This window comes from Cottoperca gobio, chromosome 5 (genome assembly GCF_900634415.1).
Source record: "Cottoperca gobio chromosome 5, fCotGob3.1, whole genome shotgun sequence".
Taxonomy (NCBI): domain Eukaryota; kingdom Metazoa; phylum Chordata; class Actinopteri; order Perciformes; family Bovichtidae; genus Cottoperca; species Cottoperca gobio.
Window position 1 is genome coordinate 3,753,527 of NC_041359.1, and position 21,051 is coordinate 3,774,577.

Genomic DNA, 21,051 nt, shown 5'->3' on the forward strand with positions numbered 1-21,051 from the left:
ATTGCGTCATCTCGTTGCACCCTCTTCTTCTGCAACTGTTTAATGGCACCCGCTGCAGAATTATCTCAATGTGCCTAAATATTATTATCACAGTAGTGAATGGAAACGTGCATTAATTTGCATATTCTGAAAACTGTGTTAATTATTATAATTAATTTGGGATATATTTGGATGGTACCTTGACTAATGACTAATTTACTTGATAGTGCCCCTGCATCAGGACACTCAGGAAGCAACATTTCTACAAAGGGATGGTACATATTTCTGTTCTTAGCTGTTTGTATGAGCATTTCCCACAGATCTGAAAACTTAGCTGGTTAAACTTTACCAGAAGACAAAAGAGTCCAAAAGGAGGACTGAACGGCTACCGTGTTTTTTAAATAAACACAAAGATATTACACATTGTTTTGTTTATACTTCCCTTACTTTGTGTCATTACTACTGGCAGGGATAATTGGGTATATAATAGTTATTTATAGTAAAGGCCAATAGTTATTTATGGCCTTTTTATCAATACGAACGCCTGGTGTTACTCTTAGAAAATCCTGTCTAATAAGTTAAGTTTGTATCCCTTTTATCTGGAATTTGAACCTGAACTTAGTAACACTTGGTGCTATGTTTTTATTGTGTTTTCCAGTTCTCACCTACCAGCTATACCATCTTCAGGCATCTTTTCCAACAACAAACTTCAGGCGGAGTGTATTTTCTTCAAGTTCAGTATATTCAGACCACTATTACTCAGTGCCAGAAGCACTTGGAGTGATTATTCACTGTTCTGCAAGAACAATAAGAAAGTTATCTTTTGAATGAGACCAAAATCATGCAGCTGGTGCAAATGGTTGAAGAGCAGCTTTCAATTTACTTTGGGTATGTGTTTGTAGGTATTTTCGGGTAAATTCCCTGTAAGAGGAGGAATACATTAGAAGAGAAGTTTTCAGATACAAGATTCCTTAGAGCACTGCAACGCAGGTAGAACATGAGCTTCAGTAGTTTTGTATGCCAACAAATAAATTATATGAATTGGACCTCTACCATTTGGTGGACACAGACAGCAGTTAATTTAATAGACCTTGTAGATATTTGTGACTAAAATGTGCATGAATCTCCCACAAGATGTATTTATGACTTACAGACTGGGATGCTGGAGCATGCAGGGGGCACATTAAAGCAGCATGGCTCTTCCTGTAAATCACTCCAGGGCAACCTGAGGTTTGTAAATGAGGAACACATAGAGGATAATGAAGTAAATATTGGAGTGAGGGACCCACAGTGCAATCATTTAGCTGCAAGGCATTTGCACTTTTTTTTATTCACTCATTGCATTGCATGCAACTCCGAAAATAATGGATTCGACCACTTCTGCTGTTTTGGAAAAGGTTGAACGACTGATGCAGCACCAGATTAATCTTTTGACACAAATGTCACAGTGTTTAGGTATAAGAATGATGTCTTTAAACCCTTTTTAGAGACTGTCCTCGCAAGATAAACAACAGGCTTGGACATTTGTTTTAAGGCTGAAAACAACATGTTTTTCCTGACCAGCGACCTCCTGCAGTCTTGTGAATAATGACTGTCCTCAGTGTCAAAGACAAAATCGTGCTATGGGGGACCAAGTGACTTCAACACTGCAAGCTGTGGTCTGCACTTCATCCTTTGATCAAAAGTCAAGGTTTTTTTTTTTTAATCATGAAGGCAATCTTTGCCTAACCTTCAAGAAATATTTCACCCACAAAATGACCACTAATATATCTATTGCTCGCCCGTGTTTTCTTGAATTCTAGAAGAAAACTGTGTTTTTCTCGCATTTGTCCACGGTGAATGGTAAAATCTAATTCTTGATGGATTGAGGTAAATGGGGGAAATGTTTAACGACAGCAAAACCTTACTATTTAAAACACTTCCACATAAACAGCCTGAGCCTGCGCAGGCTACTCGTCCATGCGAGTGCCATGGAGGCAAGAAAGATAACGTTTCCTTCACGAATTCGAGGTAACGTGGGGTGAGTGATTGATAAACTGTATGGTCATTTTGTGCTAAGTATTCTTTTAAACCTTCATTGACTGATCTTTCGGTCACGTGGGGGCAGCAAAAACAAGCTGAATACACAACATTGGCACATAATCTCTTAAAAAACCTTGGTATGGCTAACTCATTAGCAAACTGTTTATTACCGAAACATTCAGCATATATAGAGGGACACTACTGTATCATTTATTTGAAGTCACGTTTCTGTCTACCTGATGTATCTAAGTGCGATATTCCCTCTCCTTTTAGTTCTGTATCACCTCCTGAGGGAAATATCTGGCTCTTTTTTTTCCCTGCTCTGATATCTTTTGCCATTTCTGTTTTATTGGATAGCTTGGTGATTGCTTGGCGGGGACAGGGAAGTCAGGGGGAGAGAGAGAGCGAGAGAGAGAGAGAGAGAGAGAGAGAGAGAGAGAGAGAGAGGGGATGACATGCAGCTAAGGGCCCATACTGGGATCAAACCCGGACCACTGTAGTAAGCTAAGTACATGTACTCGAGTACTGTTGCACTACTTAAGTACAATTTTGATGTACTTTACTTGAGTTTTTCCATTTTCTGCTACTTTATACTTCTACTCACGTGGGAAGCAGATATTGTACTTTTTACTTCAATACATGTATTTGACAGTTTTAGTTACTAGTTGCTTTGCAAAGACGGATCTAGATCTGTCCGCGACGGGCTGGAGTCTGAGCTGAAGGAGTGTCTGGTGAACCTGCATGATTTGGTCTAATGAATGAATGGGCCCCGGTGGCACCGATGATAAGCATTAAGAATGTGTTCTTATAATGTTGTCGCTGATGGTCTTGTTTGCTTATGTAGGTCGTATGGAGGCACCAGTATTACATTCAGACACTGAGACTATTTTATAATCAGTTATAAGTTCCTCACACAAACTTTAACTAAAAGATCATCGCTTCCACCAGTGCCGGGGCGCCCCAACATCTGGCTCTTCAGCTACTAAATGCTCCACAGGGTTCATCATAGTTGCCAAATTTTGTCAATCTGCTGAGCTTTTCCACCGAAAAGTGACTGCTGTATATGAAAAAACACTGTTGATGAGAGCAGAGAGACTGAACCAAATTAGTGAAGCTGACGGCTGTAAAACACACATTAATAAAGCTGAAGGTCAACTGCAGACACAGGTGGGAGTTAATTCCCACTATGAGCGCCCCCTTTAACATTACACATTCCATCCACTGTTAATATAACAATAGTAATTATAGCAGCTTTAACTAAGTAGATTCCTATATATCTTTATCCTACCGATAAGTGTGCCAGGGGTGCAAAGCACTCAGGGTCGTTTAGGATTACAACAACCTATTTTGTTATTTACTTATTACTTATGTCGGCGTGTTGCCCTATTGGGATATTTGGTCCTTATTATAATAGAGGTAGAGAAACATACAGAGGATAGGAAAGTAGAGCTGCTGGGTTTCATTTAGCCTCCCTGTCCTTTCACCTGTCCTGCAGTCATACTGGGAGCAGAGAGGAGAAAACCTAATCAACGGAGTCCACAGATATGCAGTGGATGTTACTGGTGGAGCAGGGCCCCCCAATGGCGGCTCGCAGTACTGCAACTGTCTCACAAGATCCTCACTCTGACACTTTAAATCCTCTGTGACTCAGGTTGGATTAATACAATCGTTAACTTTAGGTCCTCTTTCTTGACGTTATCAACCTGCTTTTATCAAACTTAACTTTTGATCATTACTGTGTGTGTGTGTGTGTGTGTGTGTGTGTGTGTGTGTGTGCGTGCGTGCGTGTGTGTGCGTGTGTGTGTGTGTGTGCGTGCATGCGTGTGTGTGCGTGCGTGTGTGTGTGTGTGTGTGTGTGCGTGTGTGTGCGTGTGTGTGTTAGAATATCTGTCAAAGTCTGAGCCTCTTTGACTGTTATCAGACGTCTGGTTCCAGCCCAGGCTGTCTCTGTTCTCTACAGGCTGTGTCAGCCACTTGGGATTTTGAGCAGGCAGTGTTGTTACGTAGATATCCAGACACCAGGACTGAGGGTGTTTCCCTCGGGAGATAAGGGAGCATGACGGACAACTGCATCGCAGCATGACAGCGGCCAGTCTCCAGCCGTGGAAGGCTGAACGTCCTCCTTCATCTATAAAGTTGAGGGTCAGAAACTAAAGTTGTCTGGACTCACACAGCTAGATTTATTAAAACATGACTGACATGTACACATTTTAACATGTTTCTGCTCACTTCTTTTCAGCCTTTTATTTGAAAGATAGCCGAGACATACTGAGTGTATATACTGCACATGCACATTATATCTTTATCATTCTATCTTTTTTACTTAAATCATACATTTCTATAGTCATACACATCAAAACATGCCAGGAACACTGTACATCCGTTTATACACGTGCATGTGTGCAGAAATGTCCTCAGCCATCCATATGTGGATATGAAAGTGCAGATTCTCTCAGCACTGTCTGTGCCTGCTAGATTCATTGGAATGTTTCGTTGCACTGTGGATTCACTCTTCCAAGGACATAAAAAGACAGAGCCTGTAATGATACATCCCTTGTCTCACAGCAAGCAGACAGGAAGGAGATTTCACTGTCTTTCCAATTCTGATGCAATGTCTTATTCATTACAAGCCTATTGCAGCCTTTGGAGAGTCCTCTTTTCTTTTTTCTTTTTAAGCCCTCGAGGGAAATGTACATCTGATATGGACTGGAATTGGAATTAAAAACAAATCAGGATCTGGTGCGTTGGTGTGTTGTGTTGTGGTGTAATGTGGCACGCCTTTAATGCGTTAAAATGCTAACACTCCCTATGGAAGTAGGTGTATGCCGATAGAAACAATTCCCTGGTGTTTCTCTCATGCCGGCTGTTTGATTTTCTCTTGTTTTGTACTCTTTCATCCTCCCCTCTCTGGTACATGGTGTGTGCCATTCTTCCACCCTCATCTCTGTTTGTTCTGATAACGAGCACCGAGGCGCACGCGGTCTGCCCATAGAGAGAGCGACACAGAGACACAGAGAGCAAAAAAGAGAGAGTCAAGAGTAAAGCGAGAACACTCTGTTTTCATCGGAGACTCCTTGTGTTCCACTTTTGCCATAATGGCCTATTTGTGTATGACAATCTCTCTCCAACACCTCGCCTCTGATGTCTGGTTTATTTTAAACAATGCAGAGTATGCCTCCCCAGATGTACTTCATTGTTTTAATGTGTGTAAGCGTGCCTGCATGTGTGTGTGTGTGTTTTTCCAACTATGTGGGAAGCCTACTCCCGCGCCTCTCGTCTATCAGCTCAGCGGGGTTGCTATGGGAACGACAGAGGGCCAACTGAAGTAATGAGGATGCTCTGAATTGTTGAGAGGTGACCTTGAAAAAAATGGTCGCAGCCTCTTCTACAGGTTAGATGCACAAGATGCAACGTTGTCCATCACGTACGCAGTCGTAGAGTTGTTTAGAAAGGTGGAAGTTGTCTCTCTTTCTTGTCAAGTCACAGCATTTACTTGAACTTCTTTATAATGCTTCCAAACAAGCCAATGCCAATCTTCTCTTTGTTGGGAGCTGTTCAGTCATAATCAGCAGATGCTTTCTTAAAATATTCAAAATCTTCCTTCCATCCCAATCCGTGGCCCTACTTTACACACAGGAGTGTCTCAGATCACTAGAGAGCTGGTTTTAACACTCAGCTTTTAATCAGAGGCTGATGGAGTGGCATGGAAGCCAGGTGGAGGCTCTTTCTGGAAAATAAGTGCCATTAACTGATCAAGTAAAGCAGCCAAGATGCCTGACAACAGCAGCCGTACTCCCTAATGGAGAGAAACTGCTAATAACTGTGTGTGTGTGTGTGTGTGTGTGTGTGTGTGTGTGTGTGTGTGTGTGTGTGTGTGTGTGTGTGTGTGTGTGTGTGTGTGTGTGTGTGTTTGAATACTGTGAATATGCTGTCGTCTTTATGTGTGAGCGTGTGGAAAAAAGCAACAGTAACAAACATGCTCGTGTCAATGTGTATACGCATTCAGATTTGTGTTTGTGTGTGTGTGTGTGTGTGTGTGTGTGTGTGTGTGTGTGTGTGTATGTGTGTGTGTGTGTGGGTGTGTGTGTGTGCTGACAAAGGAATTGAGGTCAGAGGGAGTGCAGACCTACTTTGAGAAATTCCTGTTCATTTGTCAATGTCAAGCAACCCGCACTTAACACTGATCCCACCTCCTCACTGCCTTGTTCAGATTGACCTCTATGACCCAGCGTGTGTATGTGTGTGTTTGTGTGTGCATGCGAACATTACCTTCCACACCAATCAGCCACAGTACCATTATTGATTGTGCTCCTCACCTTTCCACTTGTTTACTTGTTTCAGTGATTAGCCTGAACCCCAACAAGCTGAAGCTCATCACGGCCGCTTTCCAATGGAAATGTGTGAAGCACTCCGTGTAGGAAGGTCAGGAGAGATGTGATGAAAAGAGAGGAAACGAGGGGATGAGGGAACAAGAAGGTGAGGAAATGAGGAGATGAGAGAAGGAGGTGCAACATCCCATGATGGATTCTTCTCTGCATCGTGAGGATTACAGCAACATCCACAGCCACCGGTTCAGCGGAAGGGAGCGTTCCTGATGTACACACCGGCCCTTTCAAAAGGAAATATCACTGGAAACAGACTCTTACTTTTAAGATCGTGGTATGTATGTAAACAAAGGGTTATGCACATCAAAAGACACAATACAGAGTGGAAATTGTACAAAATGGTAGAAAGTAGTGTAATAAATAAATGTGTGATGAAGCATCGAATCCCTCACTAACAATTTGCTTAGCCTTTTTGTTAGGAAAGTCAGACAGTTTTTCAGTTTTCTTTATTTCATTTAGGGTTCTAATGTCCATGAACCAAGGCAAAGTAACATTTTTTCCATTGTTTATTTCTCAAACACATTTTAAACAGACAAGCTGTCATGAAAGCCATAACCTGAGTTTGAGTCCTTTGTGGAAACAATCTTGCGGCGCTTTAAGATGAAGCAGCCTCAGCTGCAGTCATTATGTGTGTATGAGGAGGCGGGCTCTATGAGGTGATTGGTTAAATGATGTGTGAAGTATTGGCAGCTAATTAAGATAAAATACTGAATGATATATTATTAATTTGTTATTTTGAAGGTACAGTATTTAAGTGAACATGTTGAAGAATGGACTGAGACCTTATTGTTATAATTGAGATTAGAGAAACAAAGTATATTTGCTATTGTTAACTCTCTATTCCGACCTGATTGGCCAGTTTGAACTGAGAAGGCGGGCTCTGTGATTATGTGACTGGAATGAGAGCGAAGGTGGTTGTTTTTTCTTTGTTAGTTTGGAAAGAGCAGCACCAGTACGGTTTTGATTTCGTTTCTTTGATTCATGTTATTTATTGTTTTGGTTTTTTTGGATGGCTGAAAAATAAAACACCTTATTTTTCAAGCAAACCTCTCTGCCAGCGTAATGTTTTCTTATCGTCACGTTTGATTACACTACTCTGCACCTCTACTTACGACAATAGCTTTATGAGTACATTTGGAAACCACTGCTATCCGACACTTTGCACCAATTGACCGTTGAACAACTGGGCCTAACAGCAATTGTCCAATTATAGCTTAGCCAGGCATAGCAAGCTTTGGATTTGTGTGTATGGGGCTGTGGTTGAAACTCAGTATAGAAAGACTTTGGGGCGGTTGATCGTATGGTTAAGCCTATTCGAAAACACAAGAGAAAACATGTACTGGAAGGAAATAAACTGTGCTCTAACATAAACTGCAATGTTAGCAGTGGCGGGCCGTCAGGGCCAGCAAGGCCTTCTCTGCTGGCCTAAACATCATCAGAATATAAATTTAATTTTGATTTTTTTTTCTTCACAAATATGTATTAAATTATTCCCCATAGTCTATTCTCTTCATTTCATAGCTTTCCTCTTGGTTGCGCTGCTTCCAGCCTCAGATGGAGATTTGGAGGGCTGGCCTTTATGTTAGAGCTTTTATCCAATCATATTTCAGCCATCATGTGTTGCCAGGGTCCAAGAAATCTGCCCTTAGGCCTTCAGAATCAACAGTGCGGGCGCCTGTAGCTTAAAGTGAACGGAAACAAAACTGTGGCGTTAGCCAATCAGATGTCGAGGTGGGGACACTGGGGCCAGCTAGAAGACGTACGGTAACGTCAGCACGTCCACGTCTTTTGACTGAATACGCACTATTGAGAGGCAGAGCTATGCAGAGCTAGCTAACTTTGAACGAGCTCATTTATGTAGATTTCTACAAGCTGTTTTTTCAACCTACAATGGCTGAAGGAGGAGAAGAGATCGATTTGGTCGCAGATATCATTACAACGCCATTTTTGAGACAAACTTTTCAAGAAAAGCTAGACATCGTGAGAAGAGAACGGCCAACTCCGACGCTAGCGAGTCTATCCCTGTGTCCACTGCTTCTTCCGAGCGGTCATTCTCGGCCTTAAAGCGAATTAAAACTTATGGCAGAAAGGCTACTGGACAGACTCGGCTTTCAGCATTAGCCTCCGTGTCTATAGAAAAGGACTTATTGTGGAACTGAAACGCACAGATAAACTGTACAACAGAGTCATTGAAGTCTTCTTGAGGAAAGAAAGGAGGATGGATTTTGTGTTCAAATAATCAGTTGTTTTGGTGAGTAACAAGCATTTTGTTTTTTGACAAATATATAAAATGTTTGATGCTTCTGCAAGATATGTAGAGATGTGTGTGGCGCACTGGCTCAGCTGTGCAGTAACAGTACTCAAGGAGACTTGTTGAATTGTTTTGGTTTAACCTTTATCAAAGTGGACATTCAAGGCTAGGAATACACTTTCACCACTGTCGCAAAGATATCCTTATGAATAAATGCAAATTTTCAGTGAATAGTTTATGTGTCTTTATTCTTTATCGTCACGTTTCTTAAATGAAACTGCTTTAGGTGCGACAATGTGCTGTTTAGTGAACACACTTGTTAAAGCTCACATACTTTTAGTGGACTTAATAAAACTTTGTAGACTAATCCCTTAAAAGCACCTTTTATTTTTAAGTTTTGACAGTATCCTAGCGATCTTAAAGCTGGTAGTTTAACACTCTTAATTGTAAATTTGGATTTATTGATTATAAATGCTTCGGAAATATTAATATAACTCTGTTGTACTTGACTATGTTAGGGTGATGCAACGCCCGGTTATACTGCGTTTCTGTCTAAATGTATAGTTTCTATAGCCATGGCGTCATAATGATGGTATTAAGAGGTGGAATAATGCTGGGTAGCCGGTCCTGCGTGCTACTGGGCTAATGTTAGCGCCACTCCTTACATTAGTTAAAAGGTGGTCCTCGTCTTAAAAGTCTTTTCTCTTGTAATAATAACAATGAAATATAGGCTACTGTTTCAAGGTACCAATAGAGCATAACCTGACCTCTTTCTATCTTCTCTAAGTACGTAAGGTAAGCAGCAAAACATGTTAGAATGAAATAAAAGTCTGACCTTATATTTTCATTATACCAGGAAGATGTAACCATACATGGCAATACAAGAGCAATGCTTTTTCTTTACTTCCATGTCTTCTACATGGTTCATTAACTGGTGGTAAGATGTTGACTTTTTGCCTTTGACCTGTTAGCTTTAGCCTCGGTCTAGCATGATATCATGTATGTAGCCATCAGCTGTATTTAAGGATCTTTTACAGCTTGGAGCAAATATAATCTTAATTAGCTACATCTGATATAGTTTGCTAGTGACAGTTGTCATTTCAGCCCAAAAAAAGACAATGACTTGCTAGAAATGAGAGGCTTAAAAAAGACAAAGAATTTTGAGTGGGGAATCTGCCACAGTTGTCATTGTAAACAACATATGTGCTGTGTGACAATGGGAAGCTTAACAGGCTTAGCGACATTAAGTAAAATTTACGGTCAATTGTCATAAATTAACCTACTTTCAAACTACAGTTATAAGCATACAGTGCGACCCATACAATTATATTTGTTGTGTGGCATAAAAGACTCTGAAACAGCCTTTGGACCTCCAGCAGCAGACATAGTCTTTTTAGCTCTCAATCCAGATTATTGCTTTACTCCTTGTTCTTTACCTCTGAAGGGCAGACAAGAGAACATAGCTAACATCAGATATTTGAATTGGACAAGCAAGGGGAATTTACAGCATCTCACTTAGTAGTAATGGGATACTTTTACACCTGTTTAAAATGCATTATTTTTCAGGGTTGATTAGGATGTGTGATGAAGGTGATGAAGCATCTTGGACATTTCAAGGTAGCCATGATTATTTCTGCATGCTGTGAACATACGTGAGTTTGACGAGGTTGCTTCTGATTGACACTCGTGTACAAACCCACTGACATCAGTGCTGCATGTATTACAACATTTAGGCAATAGTTGACATGAGGCTTGCTTTCTAACTAAATAGATGCACTGTGAAGAAGTTATTGTTGGTGGAAATTAGTAATATATAACAAGTGTATCTGAAGCAGTGCCAACCTCTTCCCACAAACACAGGAAACTGAACTTGTATGTACCAACAAATACTGAAAATAATGTTTTGCAAATTTACTAGAGGCCTCGATCCCACATGAAGCCCACATTTAAAATACAAGCACAAATTGAACGTCAACCTGGGAAGTAAATATTTTTTACAGCTCAAAGCTACAGTATCTTAGCTATAAACATATAAAGTGAGCCAGATGAGATCATGAAGCATGGAGACGTGACAACATCTAAAACATTATCTGCCTTTCTAAAACCGACAATTCATTCATTCTCTACTTCATGCAGCTGTTTGCAGAGGTGACAAAAATAAGCAAGGTTTCAACATATCTCAGAAGCTCTCTTTTTTTCATAATTCCCTGTCTAATATCTATTTTATATTGCTGTGAAAACCTCTCCTTCACACTTTTATTTCAAGTTTTTCAGCAAAAAAAAACATTTTACAAGATTACCTTTAAACACATCATGATAATGTTATAATTTACCTTTCCCCATCACTCAATTTTACTGAATAGAGCTTGAACACATCATAATGTTGCTCAAAGGAACCTCTGTTAACATTAACTGTTAGCTCCTTTATTTATTCAAGCAGGACGGTGCTGCCCACCAGCTGCTAACAGCTAACAGCTAACGTTATCTAGCTCAGCTACATATTTGTTGTTTACAATGTAGCATTATCAGGGAAAAAACAGGGTGGAATTTCTCTGTACGTCACCTACACAAAACGTTACAAACACATTTTCTATTGTCCCCAGAACAATGGGGCACCATTAGTCTCAGTACCTGCAGTACTGTAGAAAAACGAGTAACATCACGTTTTCATAATTTTGGCATTGACTTGGTACCGACGTATCGGTTCTTGTGACATCCCTAGTACAATAAAATGAAATTCCATCAACACTTTTGAGGAAAAACGGTCTAAAATTGTGCACCTTATCACCATTTGAACAATTATCCGTCTTGCCCCTTTCTATGATCGCAAGCTTTTCACCCTACCTTTGAGTGTTGCCGTTAGGAGCAGATATAAACTCTTTTGCCTTGTGACACAGCTTTTTTCGAGCTTAATCTTGTTTTAGGAGGCACCAGCATTGGCTTTCCATGCATAACTTGGTCACATAAACTTCCAAGTGTAAACCTTAGGGTGTAAAACAAGTGTTATTATTTTTTACCAGTTATCCTGCAGCGGTTTGCATCTTCAAAAGGTCTTTATGTGCTCTCACAGATCTTTAGGGTCTGCCCACGGTGACAACAACATTCAACCCTAGCATTTCCAGACCGTGCCCAGCTTTTCAGCAACAGCAATACTAAGAATACCTAGTCCTGTGAATGTAAATACACTGTAGGTTGTTAACGGCATTCAAACAACATCGAATGCTCTAGTTTTTCTTGAAGACAAGTCTCATTAATGTCTAAAGGAACCAGATTATAGCCTGTTCCTACGCTATAATTCACAAAAACATTGAGATATTCCATCATTACACGCATGAGAAACTAATTATCTGTAAAACTGTGTCATTAGGTACTCAACCTACAGTTTGAATGATGTGTTTGTTATATCATTCTATAGTTATAACAATTATCAGGACCTTGCAATGTGATAACTCAATGAGTCTTAAAAGAACAGCTGAGATATGTGCGTATGATATCTGGAAGTGGTGTAGACACCAAGGTGGCTGCTGTGAGACATCAGATCCTAGCCCGCCGTGTCTCTCAGTCATCACAGGGAAACTGTCAAATTACTTTATCATGTCAGATTGATACTAAAGAAGTTTGACTCAAACTTGAAGGTCATAACGGAGGAATTTATTCATTGTTTCATCTCTGCCTGGGACAGAACAATTACTCCTGTATGTTCTCATCTGGCTATGCATCCATGTACACTTCTGGCAAACTTCAAAGAGTTCCTTTGAAAAGCAACCCTCCCTCTCCCCCTACCTCCATAACAAATTACCATACAAAAGTCTCCCAGCACATGACGCTACACTAGACTGAATCTCTTCACAGACGGAGCTCCGCTGGATGATTGAAGTCGAGCTCTCCTGAATTTCCTCAACTCGCCTCCGTGATCAAAGTGGATGAAGGCAGGTGGTTAGCAAGACGGGCCCAGAAGTGAAGCTCTGCCTGGGGCTCACTCTGTTCTGTGCATGGGGAAATACTCATCTGTCTTGTACCCTTCGCTCTGCAGAATATGTATTGTCTACAGCTCACACATGGCATGCCTGAGCTCTCTCCGGCTTTACTTTTACTGGTTGTTAGTCTGAGTACAGTTGAACTTTTAATAACGTTTTAATGTTGTCCGCACAGACAGATTATATAGTGTATGCTTCTGAAATAAATGTCTAAAGTGAATACTTTATTAGAAGTGTTTAAAATGCAGACAGTGGAAGTCAGATGGCCCCTCCTGCCTCATCGTGGTTCTCACAGTAGTCCCATCTGAGGCATGAAATATGACTGTAATGTCTTTCAACATTTCATAGCTTGATGTTAGTATTCTGCAACCAAAACATGTTTTGTTTTATTAATTATTTGCATTCATGTGATCTGTCTTTTTTCTAGGCTACACTCTGTTCTGCAAGTTACACTACATGGCCAAAAGTATGTGGACCCCTAAACATTACATTGTATGAGAGTTTAAATGGCATTAGTCTGCTGCTATTACAGCCTCCACTCGTGTGGTTTCAAGCACTGAACCTGGCTGCAGGGATCTTCTCCCATTCAACAAGATCTTCTGTGAGGTCCAACACTGATGTTGGGTGATAAGGCTTGGATCTCAGTCGGTGTTCAATATCATGCCAAAGGTGTCAGATGGGCTGACTTCAGAAAAGTCAGGTTCTTCCACAACAAACTGGGAAAAACATTTCTTTATGAAGCTGGCTCTGTGCACAGGGACATTGTCAAGTTGAACCAGTAAATGGCCAATCACAAACTGTTCACACAAAGTTGGAAGAACAATCCTAGTGCTAAGATTGCTCCTAAAGGAATAGTATGACAGTTTGGAAAACACACTTATTCACTTTCATGTTGAGGTAAATGAGAAGATCAATACCAATCTCACATATGTGCATTAAACCCACAAATGTCGGTCTCTCAAATACAACAACAAAAGACTTTGGAGTAGAGTAGCATCATGGGAATTGTCTTCACCACCATTGCAGTCTTGGATTTTTATTTATAAGACAATTCATTTTAAAATAAACACCAGCATAGCAAAGGTTTACATTTAAACATGTGATGCATCACTATTACAGGCAATCACATGAAACGTATCATTACCTTGATCAAAATGACCGATTTCTCTAGGTTTGAAAATTGTTAGAAACATTTATATAACATAGGTCTAGTCTTTTTATTAAACATTTTAATGTGGAAATGTTACATATTATACCCAAAACTATGGAGCTAGAGCCAGGAGGGGATTAGCCTAGTTTAGCATAAAGACAGAGAGCAGGAGCAGCAGAGGCTAAGTCCCAGAACGGACAAAGTACAGAGTGTGCCACAGAGGGGCCAGTTTGTCTCCTGGGCACTGCCGTGGTACCCTTAAGCATAGCGCAAGACCTTTATGCTGCTCCCCGAGTCTAAATTTCACTGTGTGCTGTGCTGTGTAAATGTGTGACGATCAAGAGGATTCAAATGAAGAAGAATCCTTCATTTCTATCCATTTTCTATTCTTATCCTGGCTTTCTCCAAGGTACGTACACCAATCTTCATCGCTCAGAATTAAGCCCGTCTAGTTTGTTTAATCTCTGCAGAAACAGAAATGTAAAACTGAAAGGTTGTGGTTGTACGGGAAGTTACTATTTCTTGGTGCCAGTGTTTTTTTAAGTTATTAACTATAAATATTTTTATCTATATGCTAAGCTAAGCTAATGGCCTTACATTAGCTCCATACTTTGTGCACAGACAAGATGATGGTATCAGTCTTCTCATCTGACAGTGCATTTCTCTATGTTAAGTCATTCCTTCAATTGGGAGGAATCTATCCCAAAAACATGAAAAAGGTCCAGATAAGTGTACACAAAGGTATCATGGGTTTGTCTACACCACTCAATGCACGAAAAGAGCTACGTAATCTCATGCTAGACTTGCTCTGGGAGATCTTATTCTGCCCAGCGAATCAGCATTAAGCAATTAATTGAGTCACATGAGTAAGAATAGAGCTGTAGCAGGAACACACAGGACAGCCCAGTTCTCCTAGAACTAAATCCATATTGGACCACTTAGGTCCATTGCCATGTTCAGTGCCAATGCTGGAAGTAACGAGTCAGCGAGTCTGACCCCGTCAGACATACAATCTTTGTCTTCTTACTAACTGTAATGATGATCTTTCTTTTAACCATTTTGTAGTTGTAATACTGTCTCGTACTAACTTGTGCCATCTTGGTTTGTCCGGTTTTCAGTTAACTGAAAACACGACAAACCAAGACGGCACAATGGAACACGAGGATCAATGCAGGGCTGAACACAGAAGGCACAACCACACAACGAAACGACAAGGAACAATGGAACACACAGGTTTATATACACAGACAACTAATCACAAGAACAGGACACAGCTGGAGGACAGCAGCAGGGCAGCACGTGATTAGACACAGGAGGATCAAATCAGGGCGGGGCAAACTAATTACAAAAGGCGGCAAAACACACAAAGACAGGAAGTAAAATGACACAAGGTGAGTGTTCTTTACAAAATAAAACAGGAAACAGAAAAACTAAAAGTGAGGATCATGACATCTAGACATATATTTCCCTCAAAATATAATTGACAATGCTGTTTTATGGGAAACAATTTTTTAGGAGACCAGAGTAGAAGCTATCACACACAGAGCAAGTTCTGAAATACAAGTTGGACGTGATAAAACATCAGTGAATGTAATCCAGGGTTTTGCAGAATCCTCCATTATTGCCACTCCAGTGTGATCATCTGATCAAAAGGTTTTCATTATACCTGCCAACTTTGCCCTGTGTGTGTGTGTGTGTGTCGAAAGAATAATGGATTTTATCTGTTAACTAGCTTCATCTTTTTAGGGAAAGTGCTATGAAGCCTATAAATATCTGTTGGAAGTACCTAGCATATGGATTGCATGGTCACACGTTGATCTGATTGTATTATTCATACAAGGCAGTTGGCTGTCTGATCTGTCTCAACTGAGCCAGTATAAAAATACTCTGCAGTAAAGTCACTTCCCTACATTGGAATGTAGCATTGGGTTAGTACTCTAAACTGCACATCTTTTTCTTTAATGGTTGATGATTTTTTATTGATTTTTTTGCAACATTTTTCAAATGTAACTGAATCAGATAGTTATAAATTAGAATACAATAAGGCCTTCAAGGAAAAAGCATGCAACCACTGAAGCATTCAGCCAAAGACACCAGTTGTAACGTCAGAACAGGTTTGATCCTGTAACGGAGAGTACCTCAAGATGGAACTTCAGGTACTCTTCAAACGCTGGTGTAGACACTTCTTCTGGACTACTACTGTCACAGTATGGTGTTTGCTGAAGTGACAGTAGTGGAGGGTCGGGTGGATCATTTTTGTTCTTGAGTTCTCATCATTTAATAGCTAAGTGGTCCAAGAGCGCATTTCCTCTGAGTGAGGTTAAGCAATTGGTTTGCACAGTCTGAAAAACACCTTGACCCAATTACAGCTCATGTTAACCTGGTATAAATAAACCCGTGGTCAAAGTTCCTTGCAAACCTCATACCTATGCCAAGTACTATAAGCTGTAAATTGTGCCAAGTAAAAACTGCTGGCTGTAGACAGTTTGAGTCTCAGCTGAATTATAAATGTGGCAGTGGATTCCTTTCACCAAGACCAGTGTTCTGCTCCAATGGAAACTTTAGAGATGGAGAGTGACATGTCGACAAGCCAATTATGTGACTGGCCAACTGTCATCGGCAACAATATCTCCACAGTCATCTCTGTCTCAGACTCAGAGACTTCAGAGAGCCTGCAAACACAGTGGCAGGAGACCACACAGATTCAAGGATCTTAGAAAAATAATAATGCAGTTGAAAAGGCATATTCAATGAGCTGTAAAGTACAGATGTGCATCGAGAGCAGCGGTACAAAAGTGTGTCTGTGTGTGTTTCTCTCTGTGTGTGTCCAGAACTAAAAGAGAGAGAATGATGGTGCTGTAATCAGGCTAGGTCCCAGGAGGGCAGACAGCAGTGCTGACAGCGAGTTGGTACTCATCTTCAGAGCAGGATTTCTGGGCCATAGTCCCTCTGTCTGGCTTTTAAAAAATAGCAGGGGGGGGGTGGGGGGGGGCAGGGGATGTGGAGGCGCAGACGGGAGGCAGAAAAATGAACCGGGCAGAGAAAATAAGGGGGGCTTTGTTTTTTCAAGAGGCAATGACAGTAAGAAAAAAGCTGGACTGTCTATCAGACTAAATCATACAGCCTAATTGACACACTGTGGATTCTGGACTTGGAAAGATGTGTATGCAGCCATTACTGCCTTACAGAGGCGGAGAGCAGTAATTACAGAAACAGTGAAGTAGAGAGTGTGAAGGCTCTTAGTCAAACTGTGTAACATACTGTAGCGTATATATATTTTAAAACCTTAAAGACACATTGAGTAGGAGTTGTCGGTTTCAGTTCGTAAATACAACATTCAAAGTTGGCCCCTCCTCCGCAACTCAACGGGTTAGGGTACTCGCCAGTGGGGGAAAGCCAACCCCAGTTTCACTGTCGTTTTGGAACAAGCTTTGTCCGCTTGGAGTTTTGCCTCGCTATATTTGGATGTGTTTTATGATCTGACACCTGGTCGCTATGTTTTTATAGAGGTTGACCCCCAGAAACGTCCCAAGCACAGCAAATGAAAAGAAAATAGTAAATCCAGGCAGAGGACTGCAGTGTCTGCTGATACAGGCAAATCCACAACTGGTGATGATTGAGAGGAATTCTTTCATATTATTTTTTTTAGTCTATACATTTGAAATAATACTCATTGTGCCTTTAACTTTATGGCTTTTTAGGCTGGTTATTAATCACTATCACATACTTAACAGGAAACCTACACAGGCATTTAAATACTGAACAATCTACTGCAGGGAAATGAGTATCTACTTTAGTGAACTGCTCCTCAAATAGAGGCTGCCGAGACTGTGCTAAAATAGGCTAGTGACCAGTTAGCCTTAAAGGGCCAGTTTGTAGTATTTAGGGGGATGTATTAGCAGAAATGGAATATAATATTCAAAACAATTCATTCATTCAAATTGTGTTTTCATTCATTCATGTTGTGTTACCTCAGAATGAGCTTTTCATATCTAGGAGCTGGTCCTCTTCAGGGGTATTCAGTTGGTTGCAATCTGCAACCACAACCATAGATGGTGTCAAATCCTACAAACTGTACCTTTAACTAGCCGGAGTGCTGTCACTGCAGTCTGGCTTCTGTCTCTGTTCTTGCAGATTCTCAAAATGAAATATTTTTATGACATAAGAAAGTCTGTGACAAAACACGTAGTTGCTGTATTTTGTCTTTGTAGGGCAGAGTAACTGAACACAGCGCCATTTGTAAAGTTTGTACATTTACTAATCATGTTATAAATGAACTGTTATTAAAGAACTATATTATCAACCCGAGTCTGTTTCAACTACCAATTCTAGTGTGTCATGAAAATATAAAGAGTCATTCAGATGTTTTTCCATTTAATCATCACAATCACAATAATTAGAATCATTCAGAGAGAAATAATGACTGTTTTAATATTCTGTAAGTGTATGCTAACCCTCAGGAAATCATAGAAAGTTGGGAATTAAAACAAGTGAAATCTAAACTGAGACTCAGCATGATTCAATACTTTGTTATTGCATTGCAACTTAGTAGTTAGGAATTGTCCTTCGTGTGATATGACTGTAACAATCTGCTTGTTCTTTGGTGTCCTGTTTTATGTTGAAGTGTTCACTCCCCCTTGTTATATGTCTAGTGGTACTTCCTGTCTGTGTCTTTACCCTCCCCTTCTGATTGTTAATGTGTTCCTCCTGTGTCCATTTACTCTGCCCTTGTGTTTCTGTCTTTCTCCCCAGCTGTGTCTTGTTCCCTTGTTTGGTGTCTGTTTATTTAGCCCTGTCTGCCCCAGTATGTTTTGTGAGATTGTCATTCATGTTACGTTGTGTCCTGCTCGTGTCCTGCTCGTGTCCTGCTCGTGTCCTGCTCGTGTCCTGCTCGTGTCCTGCTCGTGTCCTGCTCGTGTCCTGCTCGTGTCCTGCTCGTGTCCTGCTCGTGTCCTGCTCGGTTTGTTTGTTACTTTATATTTTTGTACTTTGTCAGCTTCAGCTTTGTTTTCAATAAAGCTCGTTTTTTGTTAAAATCGTCGTCCAGTGAACTGCATTTGGGTCCTCACCTTCACCAAACCGTGACAATGACAGAAGAGCAATCACAGCAGGACAGTCAGGACACATAATAAGATTTAAACATAAAAATACATAATGCATAATCTCCTCACCATAAAACATTACATACATCCTTTTTTACAAAGTAAAGTGCCAGGTGCTTTAAAATGCAGTTTGTGCTTTTGTAAAGTAAAGCTTTTGCAGAATGAGGACCATTTAATATCTGCATGTCTCTGCAGTAAGTGCTGATGAGGAAACGGGATGTCTTGGTTTTGATGGCCCTGCGTTTTTTTCCTAAGGAGAAAGTTATCAAGAGGGGGTTGACGTGATGCATGGAGTCCTGTAGTATTTTTAGACCTTTGTGCTGTATGCGTGTGTCGTAGATGTCAGAGATGGGGGTGAGTTTTGAGATGTTGAGTTTAGAGGCGGAGTGACTGAACTTCACTATTTTCAACCTGATAGAAATGTACTGATATCACTGAACTTTTATCTATACTCTGAATGAATAAAAGGATCGACAGCTAAAACATGTTTTGTGTATGTCAATATCACATCCTGGTTTCAGAAACCTGGATAAACCTTTATACTTGATTTGACACCTGAATACATGAGCTGGAGTACTGATACAAACCAGGCTCCTATGGCATGTAAGCACCTTATCCAAGTTTGTGATCATTCCCTGCTCTGTTCACAAGTGCAGCCTCAACTCAGGTTCAGCTGTAGGTTGTCAGTAAATAAAAAAATAATGAAATACATTCTGAAATAAACACAGATTGATAATGATTGTTTGGGTAGAATGTAAAAAAATCTAAATAATTTATTAGCCTGCATCATTGTACTGATGAGTTAGCACCAGAGCTATTCATTTTCACCATAGAAACAGCTACTGCAACAATACAATGATGTGTTCCCAACTTGAGAAATAATAAAGTAGGCTGATTGAATCAATCAGGACCAAGACTTTTGACTTGTATTTACTATAGCCAGCAATAGTGACAGGAAGCTATGAGCAGAAATTGAACAATTAAAATAATGGGAGGGCTGCAGGAGGTCAATAAGCCCCATCCGCTCAAACAGTAACACTGTGGATTGGGTACTGTTGGGATAGACGCGCCACCAGTGGAAGGGGCACCAAAGAGGAAGAATTATCGAATTTTGTAATCGATTTCAATCTTTCACTCTAATGTCCAATGAGTGTTTTTACTCATCAACGCTGTTCTAAATACACCTGATGCTGAGAGGAGTCTGCAGGCTGACTCTTAAAGGTGACTTCTGAAGGCTGATGCTCATTGCCATGCTTACACAACTGTGTGCGAATCATACAGAGATATGACACCTTTTTATATTACACATCATTTCCTCAATATTTTCCAGTGTTTTAGCATGTACAACACCAAACCCTGACTCAACACCTAACATGTGTCGGTGAAGTTAAATACAATTTCAACTAAAAATAATTCAATATTTATTATAGTTATAAAGTGTTAAAATAAAATATCAAACCTGTCTCTGTATCAGTGTGGACATATGTCTGGCCTCGGGCAGCAAAGTAATGTGCAGACCTCAGGTAGCAGCGTATTGACCTACAGTTAATATAAAAAGATGATCTGAAAATAGAGATCTTGCTGCTTTGTCACCAGGATAAAGGTTATTAAAATAACTATGCCATTCTGAACTCTTTATAACCCTATCCCTTTGTATTTTTCATCTACACAATATTTATACTGTTACCTCAAATCAACTGAAAGACCAGTAAACGCCCACTGTCTTTTTCATTTCAACTACATGAAAAAGTGTCAGTGGGCTCCTCTTTACCAAATATAGGTTATCACAACACACAGGCTCTCCATCTCTCTCTGGATTGTTCCATCGCAGGAATGAGTTTTAACTTGTGTGATGAAAGCTGGAAATGAATACTTCATCACTGACCCACATAATGGCGATATATCTGGCTCGGTAAACGGAGCTCTGTCGTGTTTCACAGCCCGCTCCTCCGCTGTGCGCTCGAGGTGCAGCGGGAGCTATCTGCGGCGCGCTTCGCCTCCCATCTTTCTCCGCCTGGATCCGACTCCTCTCTCCATCTCGCTTCCAGAGAGAGGAGTGGAGGGGAAAGGAGAAGCGGTACACACCGAGAGAGGGGCGACGGAAACGGGAAAAGTAAGTAGCTCGAGAGGGGAAATGCATTAATGGTAATGTAAGCGGTCTTCCCGAGAGGCGAGCGGTTTGACA

The 21,051-nt window shown here is 40.6% G+C and overlaps 1 protein-coding gene across 1 annotated transcript in view; it reads left to right on the plus strand.

Annotated features, from left to right (window-relative positions):
- Positions 1-20,704: 20,704 nt before the first annotated feature.
- klhdc8a (kelch domain containing 8A) overlaps positions 20,705-21,051 on the plus strand; it is a 39,659-nt gene continuing 39,312 nt past the window's right edge. Inside the window, exon 1 of the mRNA XM_029430732.1 lies at positions 20,705-20,979. The gene's annotated coding sequence lies outside the window, so the exon portion shown is untranslated. The remainder of the gene's footprint in view (positions 20,980-21,051) is intronic.